The sequence below is a fragment of the Mus caroli genome, unplaced genomic scaffold, assembly GCF_978045245.1.
Source record: "Mus caroli unplaced genomic scaffold, Mus_caroli_1 scaffold_12, whole genome shotgun sequence".
In the NCBI taxonomy this organism is placed as follows: domain Eukaryota; kingdom Metazoa; phylum Chordata; class Mammalia; order Rodentia; family Muridae; genus Mus; species Mus caroli.
The window spans coordinates 56,243,443-56,258,962 of NW_028227267.1; the positions used below are offsets into that span (position 1 = coordinate 56,243,443).

Below are 15,520 nucleotides of genomic sequence, written 5' to 3' on the forward strand. Positions count from 1 at the left end.
AAGATGGCATCCTAGAAAACGATGCAGGACGGTTATGTTCATGAGAGTTGAACCTGTTTGTTCAGATTAAAATTGGTGTTTGGTTTAATTTTTTAAATTCAACCGTAAAGAAGGAGTTGGGATGCGGCTTTCAGTGAGAGAGCATTTGCCTAGCTTGTGCAGTCCCAGAGTTCCTTGTCCAGCTATGTAAAAAGACAACCAGTTTCAAACCCCAAACATGAGATTATCACTGACTTTCTGCCTGTGAGGCGACTGGCTGCAAGATAAGTCTTAATTTCATGTATAAACTTTTTCATAGCCCAGTTCTCCTCAAAGAGGGACTCCTCCTAGCTGTCCCTCTCCTTCCTCTGCTTGCTTCATGGCTGCTGACTGACCCCTGTCTGGACTACCTGCTAGCCCAACTTCAGGCTCTGGGCAGGACTCTCTAACTCCCCCAGGGTTCTCCTGTCCCACAAAATAAAAAGTCACAATCTCTCAGTAAATCAGACAAGGCCCTAACCATTGAGCTAAATGCACCATTTTCCAGTTTAGCAAATAACGGTCTACCCAGCAATGAGCACCATCGCTGTCCCTTTTAGATTGCAACCTGCTGTGTCCTGTGGAGCTGCAGGAGCAGCCTGCTGCCTACTAAAAAATCTACGCACTCCACAGCCTGGAGCTGTAACCTGGAAGTGTCTCCCAGCTGTGAGACGAAGTCAAGTGTTGGGTTCTTTCGAAGGGAACAATAACAGAGAGGACTTGTCTGTCCAGGCAGGTTGAGGCCACGAAGCTCTGCTTCTCTCCATCCTCCCCCACTGAAGGAAAGAAATGTGGTAATTTTGGATGGACCTTTGGGTACCAAAGCCTGCTTGAAAGTGAGCTTCCAGGAGACCTTAAGTTACCTTGCTGAAAGGAAAGATCTGTGTTGAGCAACTGACCTTCTAGGAAACACACCACCATGAACGTATTAAGTGTTACTCCACTCAACAGTGATCAACAATACACAAATTGCAACAGTGAGGATACACATGCTCCTTTAGATTGGAATGACTTAAGAATGGCAATGAGTTATAAAGTTTGCAACGAAAAAGTAGAAACGTGTACTCTCAGAGACTGTCACAAAAATAGGGAGGGCACATGCCTGCAGTCTTAGCACTTGAGAATCTGAGGCAGAGAAAAGCATCGTGAGTTTAATGTTAATCTTGGATTTATAGTAGAATATCTCACTCACCTCTCCACAATGGACCATATGACCTTCAAAAACAGGAATAAATATACAATAAAATCCAAAGCTCAGCTCCACTCTTTAGACTGTATCATACACATTTTAAAACATACAAGAACACCTCGGTCTTAAGTATCACTTGACAAGTACAAATGTGGGAAACCCGAGCTCAGATCCCCAGAACCCACATAAGGCTGCACAGCTGGCTCACATCTGTAATCTCAGCAGTCCCACAGAGAGATGAGAGGTAAAGACAGGAGAATCCCCAGAAGATCATGGGACAGCTAGCCTGGTGTGCACGGCAGCAAACAACAGTTGATCCTGTGTCAAACAATGAGGAAAGCAAAGGCTGTCCTCAGACACACGCACGCATGCATGCAAGCATGCATAAAGATAATAAACAAACTTCCAAAGCTACATCAGTGCATTTAAAATAACCCATCCTATAGATATACCAGGCAAATGCATATGCCAAAATACATTACTGAAATCAATAAGGTGTGTCTTCAGAAAAGCCTCTGTATGCTTCAAATCCTTAAGGAATCTTTTATACATGTGTCCTCTATTCATAACTATTCTGCCTGTTTAAGTAATACTATAATTAAATAACAAGCCTTTTTAAAAGGAGGTGCCTGCTGTTGTGATGTTCTCCACCAAGAGGTGACACAGCCAAGGTAGCTCTAGCTAGGCCTTGAACTCAAAAACTCTGAGTTTAATTCACCTCCTTTGTACACCACCCAGTCTCAAGCAGTTCTCCACAGGAACAGAAAACAGACTGGTGCAACATCTCTTGCCTTCTCTAAAAACCAGAAGCTGAATCCTACATATATCCCTGGCTTTCTAATCGTATTCGTATTGTCACTTGTAACTCGTGAGAGTAGGTTAAGGAGGATGTAGAACAAGGATTGGTTCTAGGTGCTCCATCATACCAAAAAAAAAAAAAATGGGTTGCCTAAGAGGAGGAGAAAGGGGGTGGGGAGGACAGGAGAGGAAGAAGAGGGCAATGAGGAGAAAGGAGGAAGGAAGAGGAGGAAGAGGGGGTAGGAAGAGGAGTAGAAAAAGGAGTCTATTTAGCTACCCCCAAAAGGAACTTAAGCAAGATCCTGCCTCTCTGAGACCCGTTCGGTAACAAATGCCTGCACACACTTGTTTCATCCCCAGAGCATCCTACGGCAGCCCTCAGAGTCACTGCAGGCTCTTCGCTTGCCCACTTGTTTGGTTTCTGCTGTGCTGAGATGGAAGCCAGTGTCTTGTGCATGCAAGGCAAGTTCCCTGCCGCTGAGTTACTTGTTCAGCCTCCAGTGATTATTCGTTTGTTTGCTCTGCTGTTTCCAGTTCCATGCAGGTAAGATGTAGTATTGCTTGTGTTATTTTTAAGTTGCCACATAGTGAATTTATTTGTTAGAAGAATGGGGGAATTCTAAAGATTCTTAGCCAGTAACATCGCTTGTAGCATACCCATGAGGGCCTGCATCCATGTGCAAAATCCCCAGCTTCCCTGGACTAAAATGTTGGGCAAGGTGGCCCATGATTGGAATCCCAGTGCTGAAGAGGTGGAGGCAGGAGCCAAAATCTACTTGGTGAATTGTAAGCCTGTCTCAAAGAGCAAGGGCACAGCCCCTAACTATTAAACTTTAGCCTCTATATGCACATGCGAATGCACATATGTGTACACAGGGGGAGGGGGAGTTCTTTGTCAATCCAGTGTATACCACACTTCATGGTAAGATCACAAGTCCTGGAAATTGAATCCAAAGTTTGTAAATGGAAGAAAAACATAATCAAAACCAGAAGTTATCCCCATGGATATACTTTTGTAGAGGATTCGTACAGAATTTTTGTAGCTGTGCCATTTTTAATCCTAAATTACACGTGTCCTTTAGAGCCCCAGCTTCCTGAGAGAAGGTGGCACTTTCAGGTTGTTGTGGAGTTACACCTGCCCTGATACCCAATCCTACCACAGTGCCTTCCCCAAATACTTCCTGAGGCTACCTGGGACTGTGTTTATTACAGCATAACTCTTTATAGATTAAACATTAGACCCACTTTAGTTATTACCCCAAATTTTATGTTTATAAGATCTCATCTACAAGCACATCCCTTTTGCTATGTGACAATCCTGGAGATGTGACATTGATATAGAAATACTATTCAATACAATATCCAGAGAAACAGAAACCCCTTATTCAGCCTTGTCCCTGTCCCAGCCACAGGCCCTCTGGGTTTGCTCAGCTCACTGTTTCTGATCACACGTGGTCCAGCTGTACGACCTGCTTGCCTATATCAAAGCTCTTTTTCTTCAAATGATTTTTTCCCAAGACAGTGTTTCTCTGTGTAGCCCTGGCTGTCCTGGAACTCACTCTGTAGACTAGGCTGGCCTCAAACTTAGAAATCCACCTGCCTCTGCCTCCCAAGTGCTGGGATTAAAAGCGTGCACCACCACTGCCCGGCTCTTCAAATGATTTTGACATGTGGAAAGGAATAAACTCAAGAGCGAGCTCCACTCAGATTTCAAAATGATGCCCCAAACCGTATCTTCCAGGATACGCATGTGACTGTGTTTATCTAGAAACCTTCAGTTGAGCCTAGGATGCAGCGAACCACAAAGACCAGCTAAGGTGACGTAAGTGCACATGCCTTCTAGAATTATGCAGTCTGTCTCAGTTCCTTGCTCCATTCAAGATCATCTTTATTGATTGTTAGAAAATGCAGAGTTCCAGGACCTATGCAGGGCACGTGTCCCTGGCACCTTATTCCAGGATGTTCCTGCCAGATTACAGCTCACTCCATGCTCCATTTCCTACCATCCCATCTTCTAGCTCTAATCCAACATGCTTCCTAAATAAGAGAGGTTTGAACTAAGTACCTTATAGTTAATGGCTAACTAAGCCCCTGGCTGCTGCTGGCTCTCAAGCACTGCCATCTGCTTGTCTGTGACATATTTTAAAGTTTTTAATTTTAAGTGTGTGTGTGTGAATCGCTTCTCGGCCTTTTGGCTAAGATCAAGTGAAGAGTGTGTGTGTGTGTGTGTGTGTGTGTGTGTGTGTGTGTGTGTGTGTTGTGTGTATGTGTGCGCGCACATATACACATTCTTGTGCTATGGCACATGTAGAGGTCAGAGGATTACTGGGTCTTCAGGCTTGACAGCAGACACATTTCCGGACTGAGCCATCTTGACAGCCCTCTATCTGTTAAAATCCCAGCACTTTCGTCACCCAGCACATAGCCTGCGTGATGAGGGAGGTACACTGAGCATTACTGCAACCTCTGGCTCTTGGTTTGTGATCTGCTCCCTGCTTTACCTCCTGTTCCTTCCCTCTGTGACAGAACATACACAGCCAAAGGACCCTGGAAAACTGAGCAGCACACGAGACATAAGGCCACACATGCAGACGACTTAGTAGATGCCAAGTATAACATATTTTGTTTCTACTTTTAAAGGCCCTGAGAAGGAAACATTGTCAACTCTGAGCTCCCACATCAGGTAGAGCAGAAAACCTGGACTGTAGAGCAAGTCTGCCTTCGGGTCCTCAACCCCACTGCTCTCTCATGGAGCAAAGAGATAAAGCAGGACTAAAATCAACAGCCAGGATAAAGCACTTCAGCTGTTGTTACGCAGTGCCCCCCACAATGATAATGCGAAGGTAGGAACACTGTGAACTGCATATACAGAGGATGCTTCATGGTCCTCAAGACAGCATCTAAGCTAGCAGATGGGGTTCATGCTGTGCCACTCCCAAATGCAGCATCCTAACCTTGAGAAACCAGAGAAGCAGGAAGGTCATTCTGACCTCTCCTGCCCCTTTCCCTCCTAGCAGGAAGACCCTCATGAGAGAGATGCCCTTTTGCCAGCCAGAAGAAAAGAAACTCCCAAGGAATCTAAGCAGACAGCCCTGGCTAATTCAGCAAATCCATTACCATCAGCAAACTCATCTCAGCATCCTTTCCTGTCAGCCACACTTCTCCATGACCACACTCAACTCGTCCAAATGTAAAACACACGAGTTTATCCATCTTTATTTCTGAAGGCTCCTGTGTCCTGGACAGGTGTATGCTTCTCTCTTGTTGGTCTGTCTTTTGTGGTGGGGGACCTTAGCTGTGACCCTAGTGAAGAGCGAGCCAATGAGACTCTTTGCTCCCCTACACTAGGCAATCAATCTTTTCTCCATGCTTAAAATCAAGACATCTGGAGCGAAGTGATCGGAGCTCTGAGGAGATGTTAACAAGAATGCAGGTCCCTGGGGACAAATGCCCAAAGTCTCTGCATGACTGATAACAGTGGGGGCATGAAGTTTGGAACAGTCATGTGTCCTAGCCAGGATGTGGGAGCCTTTCCAACATGAGCACATGAAAGCTCCCACCTTTAGTCCCACCTTGGCTCTGGTGCACCCGCCTACCCCTCAACCAGCTCACTGTACAGAGAGCCTCTCCATCAGAGGGTATGTCCCAGTCTTATCACAGAGCCTTGGGGCAGGGGTAGGGGTGGGCTCTAGTACACTTAAAGACATAAAGCCAAGGAGGGGAAATGTGAACTTGAGTAGAAAACCATGAGTTTTAAGATCACACTCTCCAGGGGATTGGATCTTGGTGTCTCACTGTCTATGAACGGAGGATAAGCAAAGGCAAGCAATTTTGCTCTTATCTGCAGACAAGGAAGTGGTATTTATCATCTCCTCGTCCTCCATCCTGTCAAAGGCACCCAACTCATTTCAGTATTTGTGCTCACTCCTTCTTAACACTATCTCCATAAGAGTGATGATGATTCTATGCTGGAGACAGAATCCAGGTCCTTATGCATGCTGGACGACTGCTCTACTCCTGAGCTACCTCCTGAATCCAACGTTTGACATTGTATCCATTAACACAGTGTGAAGCAAGATCAACAGGAGGCACAGCAGCCTGGCCCCAAGGAGACCAGTTTTCAGTGGAGGCCTGTAGTAAGTGCCTCCATTAATCTGTATAGTTTGAAATCGTTCAAGGAAATTTCATCTGACCTATTTGACTTAGATCCCTCATGGTTCTGGAACAATGCTAGAGACATTGTTACAGGAGATCAAAGTCTTCCCCCTAGTGTACTCCTGAGGGTTCACCCACACAGGAAGTTATATGCTAGGCAGGGACTCATTAGCTCCATATTTGAGAATCGTGGACTTCTTGAAGCACATAAAGGAAGGAGCTAAGAAAGTCTGTTAAAGGAAGAATAATTAGTATGGTGGGAGGGGTTTAGAACTATATAAGTTAAAATCTGCAAGGCTAGGGTACTATACAAATGAGACAGAGAAGCCAGCAGTGGTAGCACATGCTATTAATCCCAGCACTGGGGAGGCAGAGGCAGGTGGATCTCTGTGAGTTCAAAGCCATCCTGGTCTACAGAGTGAGTCCAGGACAGCCAGGGATACACAAAGAAACCCTGTCTGGAAAAACAAAAACAAACAACAACAAAAACCAAGTAAGACAAAGAGCCAGTTAATTTTTCTCATAGACATTTTTAAGGCCTACTAGCCAATGCCACAATAAAGCTGAGGTAACATTGCAGCCAATGGGTGTTACTGCCTATCCCTCGAGGCTTAGAAGGTTTGGTGTGTGTGTGTTTTTTTTTCTTAAAACCTTGGCTTTACATGTATTGGGACTTGTGGGAAAGGCAGGTATGTACCATGGATCATGGGTGGACAACTTGTGAGATTTGGTTCTCTCTTTCTACCTTCTAGGTGTCAGGGTTGTCAGGCCTGGTGTCAAGCATCTGTACCCACTGAGCCGTCTCAGCAGCCTAGATGCTTTAATTCTGTGTGTAGTGGCTGATAGTGACTTGGGATTTGTTGATGAATGAATTTGCTAATGAATTTGTTAAACGAATGAACACTTGTGAACATAAATGCTGTGTCAGGCACTCTGTTAGCATAGAAAGCAGTGTTTCTCGGTGCAGATGGTGAGGGCTCCTCAGGGCCAGGCTACTGTGCTTCCCCGTGATCTAGCACCTCGCTGTATTAAAGGATAAACGTACTTGAATTGTATTGAGGATGTAGTTCAGGGGTAGAGCATTTGCCTAGCATGCATAAAGCCTTGGTTTTTCACCTCTGATCGCTCTCTCTCTCTCTCTCTCTCTCTCTCTCTCTCTCTCCTTTCTCTCTCTCTCTCTCTCTCTCTCTCTCTCTCACACACACACACACACACACACACATGCTAGTTGAATCATTTCCACTGCTTTAAATGCAGATTTTCAGGCTTGCACCCAAATATAACAATTCAGACATTAATCAAATTAATGTCTCATTAATTACTCTGAAGTTGGATATCTGCTGAAATGTAATAGTTCCACTATCAGATATAGATCACACAATCACACAATTGGACTACAGGATCACCAAATTTGCTATAAGGAGCTCCTAGCCCATCTGTACCGTGGAGTTAATATATTCATCTTATTTGCCTAATGGGATGATACAATAGTCCAATGGGATGATGAATGCCCAAGTTATCTGAATGCTTATGAAAGCAAATACTAACTAGGCCTCCTAACCTTACATTCTTTCCAGTCAGAGTATGTGAGCCGATGAAGACATCTCAGTAACAGTTCCGTCTCAGAAAATAAATGTGGGACAGGAAGAAATACAGCATAATGAGCCCAATGACCATGAGGCAAAGAGCCACGTGGCCAGCCACCCAGGGCTTCCACCACCATGCTCTTCCTGCCCTGATGGACTCCATCCTCAAACCATGAGCCAAAATTCAACCTGCTTATTTCAGATGTTTGTCACAGCAAATAAAAAACCAAAAACAAAAACAAAAACCAACTAACTCACACAGGAAGGGAATGGGAATCAAGACAGACCCCAAGCGAGTGATGATTGTAGTGGGTGGGCACACAGCCTCAGCTGTGCAGGAGGGACATAGTGGTAGCAGGGGCATGTTTTAAAGGTAGTACACAGTAGAGATGGCTGAACTAGGCAGAGAATGAGAAGGGGCCATGGAGCACTGCCTAGGCATTGTGCTCCACGAGGGGCTCCATGTTGGTAGTGGTTCAATTCGATGGCTAATGAAAAGGGCATGCAAGGAACTAGATATGTGTAGTGATTTAAATATGCTTGGCCCAGGGCATGGCACTATTAGGAGGTGTGGCCTTGTTGAAGTAGGTGTGGCCTTCTTGGAAAAAGTGTGTCACTGTGGGGATGGGCAATGAGACCCTCCTCCTAACCACATGGGGTCCAGTCTTCTCCTAGCTGCCTTTGGAACAAGAGGTAGAACTCTCAGCTCCTCCAGCACCATGTCTGTCTGGATGCTGCCATTTTTCAGCCATGATGATAATGGACTGAATCTCTGAACCTGTAAGCCAGCCCCAATTAAATGTTGTCCTTTATAAGAGTTGCCTTGGTCACCAGGCAGTGGTGGCACATGCCTTAAATCCCAGCACTTGGAAGGCAGAGTCAGGTGTATTTCTGAGTTTGAGGCCAGCCTGGTCTACAGAGTGAGTTCCAGGATATCCAGAGATACACAGAGAAACCCTGTCTCGAAAAACTCAAAAAGAAATAATTAATTTTTTAAAAAAAGAGAGTTGCCTTGGTCATTGTGTCTCTTCACAGCAGTAAAACCCTAACTAAGACAATATGCTATCTTACTATTCCATCAGATATTCAAGTTACACAACATCATCACAAACATATAAAAGTGAATTACATTGTGTGCACATGATTTCTATATAGTGCTTTAAAAAAACACAAATCAAAGGGAAAGCTTGGGAAACATCATAGCCGTCACTGTCTGCTCACGGTGACAGATTTCTCAGACAATCTCTCTATTTCGTTTCGACTGACAAAACACCATGCTCTTCTTCCTGGTGCATCTAAAATATGTTCTTCCCTTCAGTTAATTATTTACATGGTACCTGTCACATGAGACTGTGCTACCGGCGCCCAGGGAAAGGACTCATGAAAAGACAAAATGCCAGCTGTGTGGTACCGAGGGCACAAAAGGAGAGGGAAATATATCAATTAACCAGAGGCAGTTCTCCAGGAACAAAGGAGTCACCTGGTAATCAGCCACAAATTAGGCAATGAAATTTGAGGTCTTCTGTGCTCTGAAACTTTGAAGAACAGAATCCTTATGGCTGACAGGTCTATCTAGTACACAGAAAGCCTGACTTAGGTAGATGAAGACTCACATTATGGAGGAACAGATGCAAGAGAAGTCCAGGGACTGCTTTATGAAACATTCCAGGCTATTTTTTGGGGGGGGTTGAGGACAGCCACCTCGATCTTCTAAACCAAAAGGTCTTTATCCCATCCGCTTAGGAGCCCAGGCGTGTGGTGACAGATACAGAAGAGTCAGGTCCAGACACAGCTCTGATTACAAGTCACTTGGTCTCTACGGGTCAGTTTCTTACCATGCAAGGTTAAAGTCAGACTCCCATTTTTCAAGCTGCCTCTGGCTCTAGCACTGCCCCCTGGTACGTTCAGGGGACCATTCTAAGACTACTGTGGATGTCTGCAGGACTTGCAGCGCCTCTGAACCTCATGCTTCATCTGCTCACTCACACTATAATGGTTTATTGCTAAAATTGTTACATATTACTAATCACTGTCCTCTTGGGATGCCCAGCTTATCATTTAAGCTTTGTCAAACTATGACCCTCCTTCCGACCATATGGATATACCTACCTGGTTTACTAAGACAGTCTTCTCTACCAGCTAACAATATAAACACCTTTGCAGCATGAGAGACACTAACAGGTTGAGGTAGCTATGATAGAGTCTATTATTCCTTATTATGTACAGGATCCCAGGAAGGTGAAGGAGTTTGTGCAAACTCAGGTGTCTCACTAGTGGAAAGCCAGGCAGTAGACACCATGTTATCCTGCTTCATCCAAGGCTCCTCTCACAGGGCTGCCTCCCCCCCCCCCCAAGAACCATGGAATGGCAGAAACACATCAGATTCCATGTTGCAGGCCAATGGAGAGGCCACACAAGCTGCACCAAGACCGTCCTCAGAAAGGCAAATGAAACTGCTGTGCTTAGAACTTACAGCTTATGTAGCCCTGATGCTGAACTAAGGAGAAGCTTTCAAACACGTGTAAAGGTGTGGCCATGTAAATAAGCCATTGCCTTGCTAATATTGTGATAGACAGAAGGAAGAATTGTAAGTAGGGAAGGGAGAGGAGGGGATGAGAAGCATCCCAGAGGACAATCAGCCTGAAAGAGATGCTGGGTGAAGCTCATATGCCTGGACCGATGAAAAGCGTCAAGTATAAAAACAGAGGGAAATGATTGAACAAATGATTATAAGAATTTGAATGTGAGCTACAGAACCAGAGGGGATTGAATCTAATAAAGAAGTTGCTGAAGTAGAACCTCTAAGATGATGCTGACCTGGTCAACCACTGAGAGAAAAGAAAAGAAAAGAAAAAACTGTAACTATTACAGAGATCCACAACTGGTGGACAGGCATAGAATAAATGACTATTGGTGCCCAGCCCCAAGTGAACCTGCAACACAAACTCTACACCTATAGGAAAAAACACAGAAGAAGGGATGGAAGAAGTGTAAGAGCCAGAGGCCCAGGACATCTGCTGTCAGATAGTGTACCCTAGATATGACAAGAAAAATGTACCCATGAACTTGCAATAACATAGTTGCCTAAGCAAGCCCTGCAAGCTATCAACTGACATTGCAATATGGACAGGGATAATTCCATATGGCTCCTCCCCCAGATGAAGGCTTATAGGTGATCAATGGCTGCTAAGAAGGAGAGAATCAGTTTCCTCCAGGGACAACTCCTGCATAGGCTCTACCATCCCACGCGGTTACCCTGGATACATGTGCGCGTGGACTCAGCCACAAGCACACACATATATACATGTAACAATAATAAGTAAGAAGAGATTGTGAGTTTGGGAGGGGTATGGAGGAGTTGGAGAGGGAGGGAAGAGTGGAACGAGGTAGAGGTGCTGCACAAGTGTGACGTTCTCGGAAAACCGAAACAAGAGCATCACCCTGAAAGCGATCTCAAGGGCAAATCCATAGCACTGGGGCCACTGAAGCTTGAACATTATTACACTTAAGTTTTTCAGATATACAGGCAAAATGCTACTTTGGAAAAATAAACCAATACACATTTTTTTATAAATGCTTCAATAACCTTTTCCACAGACTCTTCCAAAAAAAATCCATTTTATCATCTTGTTCTTATTACAACTCAAATGATGTCCTGTGGCATTCGGATTAAAATCTAGATCTTAAGTCTTAGATGTCCAGTGCCCCATCCTGTTTCTCATAATTTTCATACTTGAACATAATTATGCTCAGGACGATGCCCAAATGTTGTTAGCCATCTCCTTCCTCCCCTGAAGGATATGAGACCCAGAGAATTCCTTTCTGTAAGCAGATACCTTAGACGTTATTATTAGACACTATTATTATGAAGCCTGTAGCCATTGTGATAATATCTGGGCAGACAATGTGTGTTACAGCTCACAGGAGATGAGAGCCAGCCTCCTGGTCTAGCCAGCCATGTTAGCTCTAGAAAACATTCTTTTCAGGACAATATAAACAGAAGAGAAAAAACAAACAAACAAACAAAGATTGTCAAACTATAATCTCATAAAATGTGTGAATTTCAAACTGTAACTAAAGATATTAAAAATAAGCATCACAATGGTGCTTTATCCCAAAGCACTCCTATAATCCCTTGCATAGCTGCCCAGAGTCAATAATTTTCATTTCTAAGAGGTTCCTTCTGCAGAATTACAAGAGGATCTTAGTATTTTTCTACATCCAAAACCAGAAATTAGAAGTCAAAGGTGCAAATCTGATTTCCTTAATGAAGGATGAAGTCCTATAGCATCAGAGATGTGAGGATTCCCTGACTTAAATGCCTAACCCACAGATAGCACTAATTAATGAGAGAGTTCCTTGCTACTCTGCAATATTTTGCTTTGCTATATGGAAACCTAAACACAAAGAGCACACGCAGTAAGAAGAAAGAGCCCCGGTCTTCACAGGGAGAGTACAGCACCTTGCCCCAGAAAACCACACAGGCCGCCCCTGAGCTCCTGGCCTGGCAGGAAACCGAGAGGTCAGAAACAGCTTATGTGGGATCCTGAACTATGATTTTAGTGCTGACACAGAGGGGAGCCTCCAACGTGAATAGAATCATCTTTGACCAGGAGGGACCACAGCTCCCACAAGAATAAAATTAAACCTACTGTGAGGACCTAGCGGCAGCCAAGCTAGCCCACAGGTAGGAAGGACTGTCCATGTCACCATGGGCAGGAGCACAGATCCTAGCAACCATGATGGCAAGTGCAGGTGCTGACTGCAATACTGCAGAGGGGAAATGGAAACACCCCCTCCCCCGCAAAGAAACTGGGACTTCATCTATCCGCTACGACAGGGTAAAAATAAGTTCCAAATGCTATCATGAAAAAAAAAAAAAAAAAAAAAAAAAAAAAAAAAAACTTCAAAGAGAAGGTGCTTCTTTCCCAGAGGAGACATTTTTTCAAGTTCAATGTCTAAGACATGTTGACACACACACCCAACAGCCATACTCCTGTACTGTGTCTGAGCACCAGGAGGCACCGGAGAGCTTGAGAGAGCCCTGGGAGGGCAGGGGGTGGAGGATAGGGTAGTGGCTAAAACAGTATTCAACAGTAAAAGAAAATGAGCATGAAAAGACAGGGAGGGAATGTAAATGCATGTTACAAAGTGGAAGAAGTCAGGTTGGTAATTATTATTCACAGTAGATCTCCAACTATGGCATTGCAAAAAAAGACAAAACTATGAAGACACAATCACAAACCGAGAGCTGCTGGGGCTTATCAGAAGGGAGGGGTGAACTGTGCAGTGACCTTGTCGGTAGTGAAATGTCCTACGTGAGGCTGTAATGGTGGGCACATGTTCTCTGCATTTGTCAAAGCCCATAAGATATACAGAAAACCAGAGTGACAGCTATGAGACAGCTATGAAACCAGAGTGATAATAATGTAATAATGTTCATTTTTTATCATAGAATGGTCTGTGAGCTGGGGAGATGCCTCAGTGGTTAAAGCACTGATTCTCAACCTGTGGGTTGTGGGAATAACCCTTTCATAGGGGTGGCCTGAGACCATCAGAAAACACAGATATTTACATTGTAATTCATAGCTGCAGCAAAATTACAGTTATGAAGTAGCAATGAAAATAACTTTATGATTGGAGGTCACCAAAACATGAGGAACTGTAGTAAAGGGTTACAACATTAGATGGGTTGAGAACCCCTGGATTAAAGTGTTTATACACACCTAAGGACTGAAGTTCAGGTCCCTAGCAGCAGTGTAAACAGTGGGAGAAACAGGAGGTGACAGGCGTGGAGACAGGTGGAGCCCTGAAACCCCCAGCTCAGCCAGTCTGGATAAATCAGTAAACTCTCAGTTCAAGGAGAGATCTTGTCTCAAAAAATAAAGTGGAGAAAAACAAAGGGAGACAGGCAGCCAACATTGACCTTTGGCTTCCATATGCACAGAAGTGGACATACTCCTGGGCATAAATGCGCATGCCCATATGTGCGCTCGCACACAGATGCACACACATATATACACACACAGATGCACACGAGCACACTCACACACACCAAAAATTTCACCATTATTAATATTTACACTCATAACGAATATGTACATTTGAAACAGTAATAGTGAGGGAGAGTGAAAGGCAAAAGTAGGGAGAACTCTGAATTTCTGTTTAATTTTGTTGCACACTTAAAGCTGCCCTAGGTGCAGCCTGAGAAAGGAGGAAAGAGACAATAACAATGCTGGAATGGGGGCAGACGCAAAGGCTGGTGTTCAGAAAGAATGACAGAGATGGGTCTCCACTAGAGTCCAGCAGCCCTTCAACAGCAAAATACAGAGAAACACAGCACAGCTGAAGCACGAGACAAGGAGTTCAACAGGGCATTGATGAATACATTTGAGGTCTTTAAGGTAATAATAAATCCATTAAAGAAAGCTATAGAATCTCAAACTAACAGTGAAGTAAAATGGAAATAAAAAAAAAAAACAACAACAACAACAACAATTCAAGACTTACAAGTGGAAATAGAATCTATAAAGAAAACCCAAACTAAGGGAAATTGGAAATGAAAAATGTAGGAACTCGATTAGGAATCTCAGAGGAATCTTACCAAAAGAATAACAAGATATGGAAGAGAGAACTTTGGTTATTAAAGACAAGACATAAGTAAGGGATACCTCGATCAAAGAAAATGTTAAATCTTTAAAAGGAAATCCAGGTACTAACATCCAGAAAATCTGGGACACTATGAAAAGAACAAATCTACAAAGAAGAGGAATAAAGGAAGGGGGAGAATTTCAGGTCAAAGGCACAGAAAAACATTTTCAATAAAATTGTAGGAGAAAATTTCACCAGCCTAAAGAAGGAGATTCCTCTTGGCACACAAACACTAAACATAAAGAACAAAGAAAGAATGTTAAAAACTGCAAGGGAAAAAGACCAAGTAACATACAAAGGCAGACCTATTAGAATGACACCTGACTTCTCAATGGAGATTTTAAAAGTCAGAAGGGCATGAACAGATGTTCTACCAACTCTAAGAGACCACAGATGCCAGTCCATACTACTATACCCAGCAAAACTTTTAATCACAATAGATAAAGAAAAAGACATTCTATGATGAAACCAAATTTAAGCAGTTATCATTGGCCCCAGTCACTGAGTTGCCGCCAAGGACTCGGCTGCCTTCTCCTCAAGCCCTCTCACTTCCCAACACTCAGGTTCCCCCAACCCCCTTCTCCCACAGTCGCCTTCTGCAGACCATTTCCACCAAGGAAAAGGAATCGTATCGTATGTCTGCTATCCAGAACCTCCACTCTTTCGATCCCTTTGCTGATGTAAGGGTGATGGCCTGCTTCCTGTTGGCACTGAGGATTATATCCATATAAGAATTCAACAGAGAAAAGGCAGGAAGACCCTTACAACTGTCCAAGGGATCACTGATGATCACGATAAAAAGAAACTAGTGAAGGCGTTTAAGAAGAAATTTGTGGGCAATAGTACAGTAATTGAGCATCCAGAATATGGAGAAGTAATTCAGCTACAGGGTGACCAGCGCAAGAACATATGCCAGCTCCTGATAGAGATTGGGCTGGCTAAGAATGATCAAGGAACAAGCCAGTGTAGCTATTTTAATATCTGACAACATAGACTTCAAACCAAAACTAATCAGAAGAAATAGGGAAAGAAACTACATATTCATCAAAGGAAAAGTCACCAAGAGGAGATTGCAATTCAATATCTGTGCACCAAACACAAGTCAAAAGGAAGGAAGGATCAA

General features: G+C 43.8%; 1 protein-coding gene and 1 pseudogene across 3 annotated transcripts in view; one reads left to right on the forward strand and one right to left on the reverse strand.

Moving 5' to 3' along the window:
• The window catches only part of Atp8a2 (ATPase phospholipid transporting 8A2), a 556,425-nt gene that overhangs the window by 492,135 nt on the left and 48,770 nt on the right, over positions 1 to 15,520 (reverse strand). The gene's annotated exons all lie outside the window — the stretch shown is intronic.
• Positions 15,033 to 15,382, forward strand: LOC110309617 (eukaryotic translation initiation factor 1 pseudogene; annotated as a pseudogene).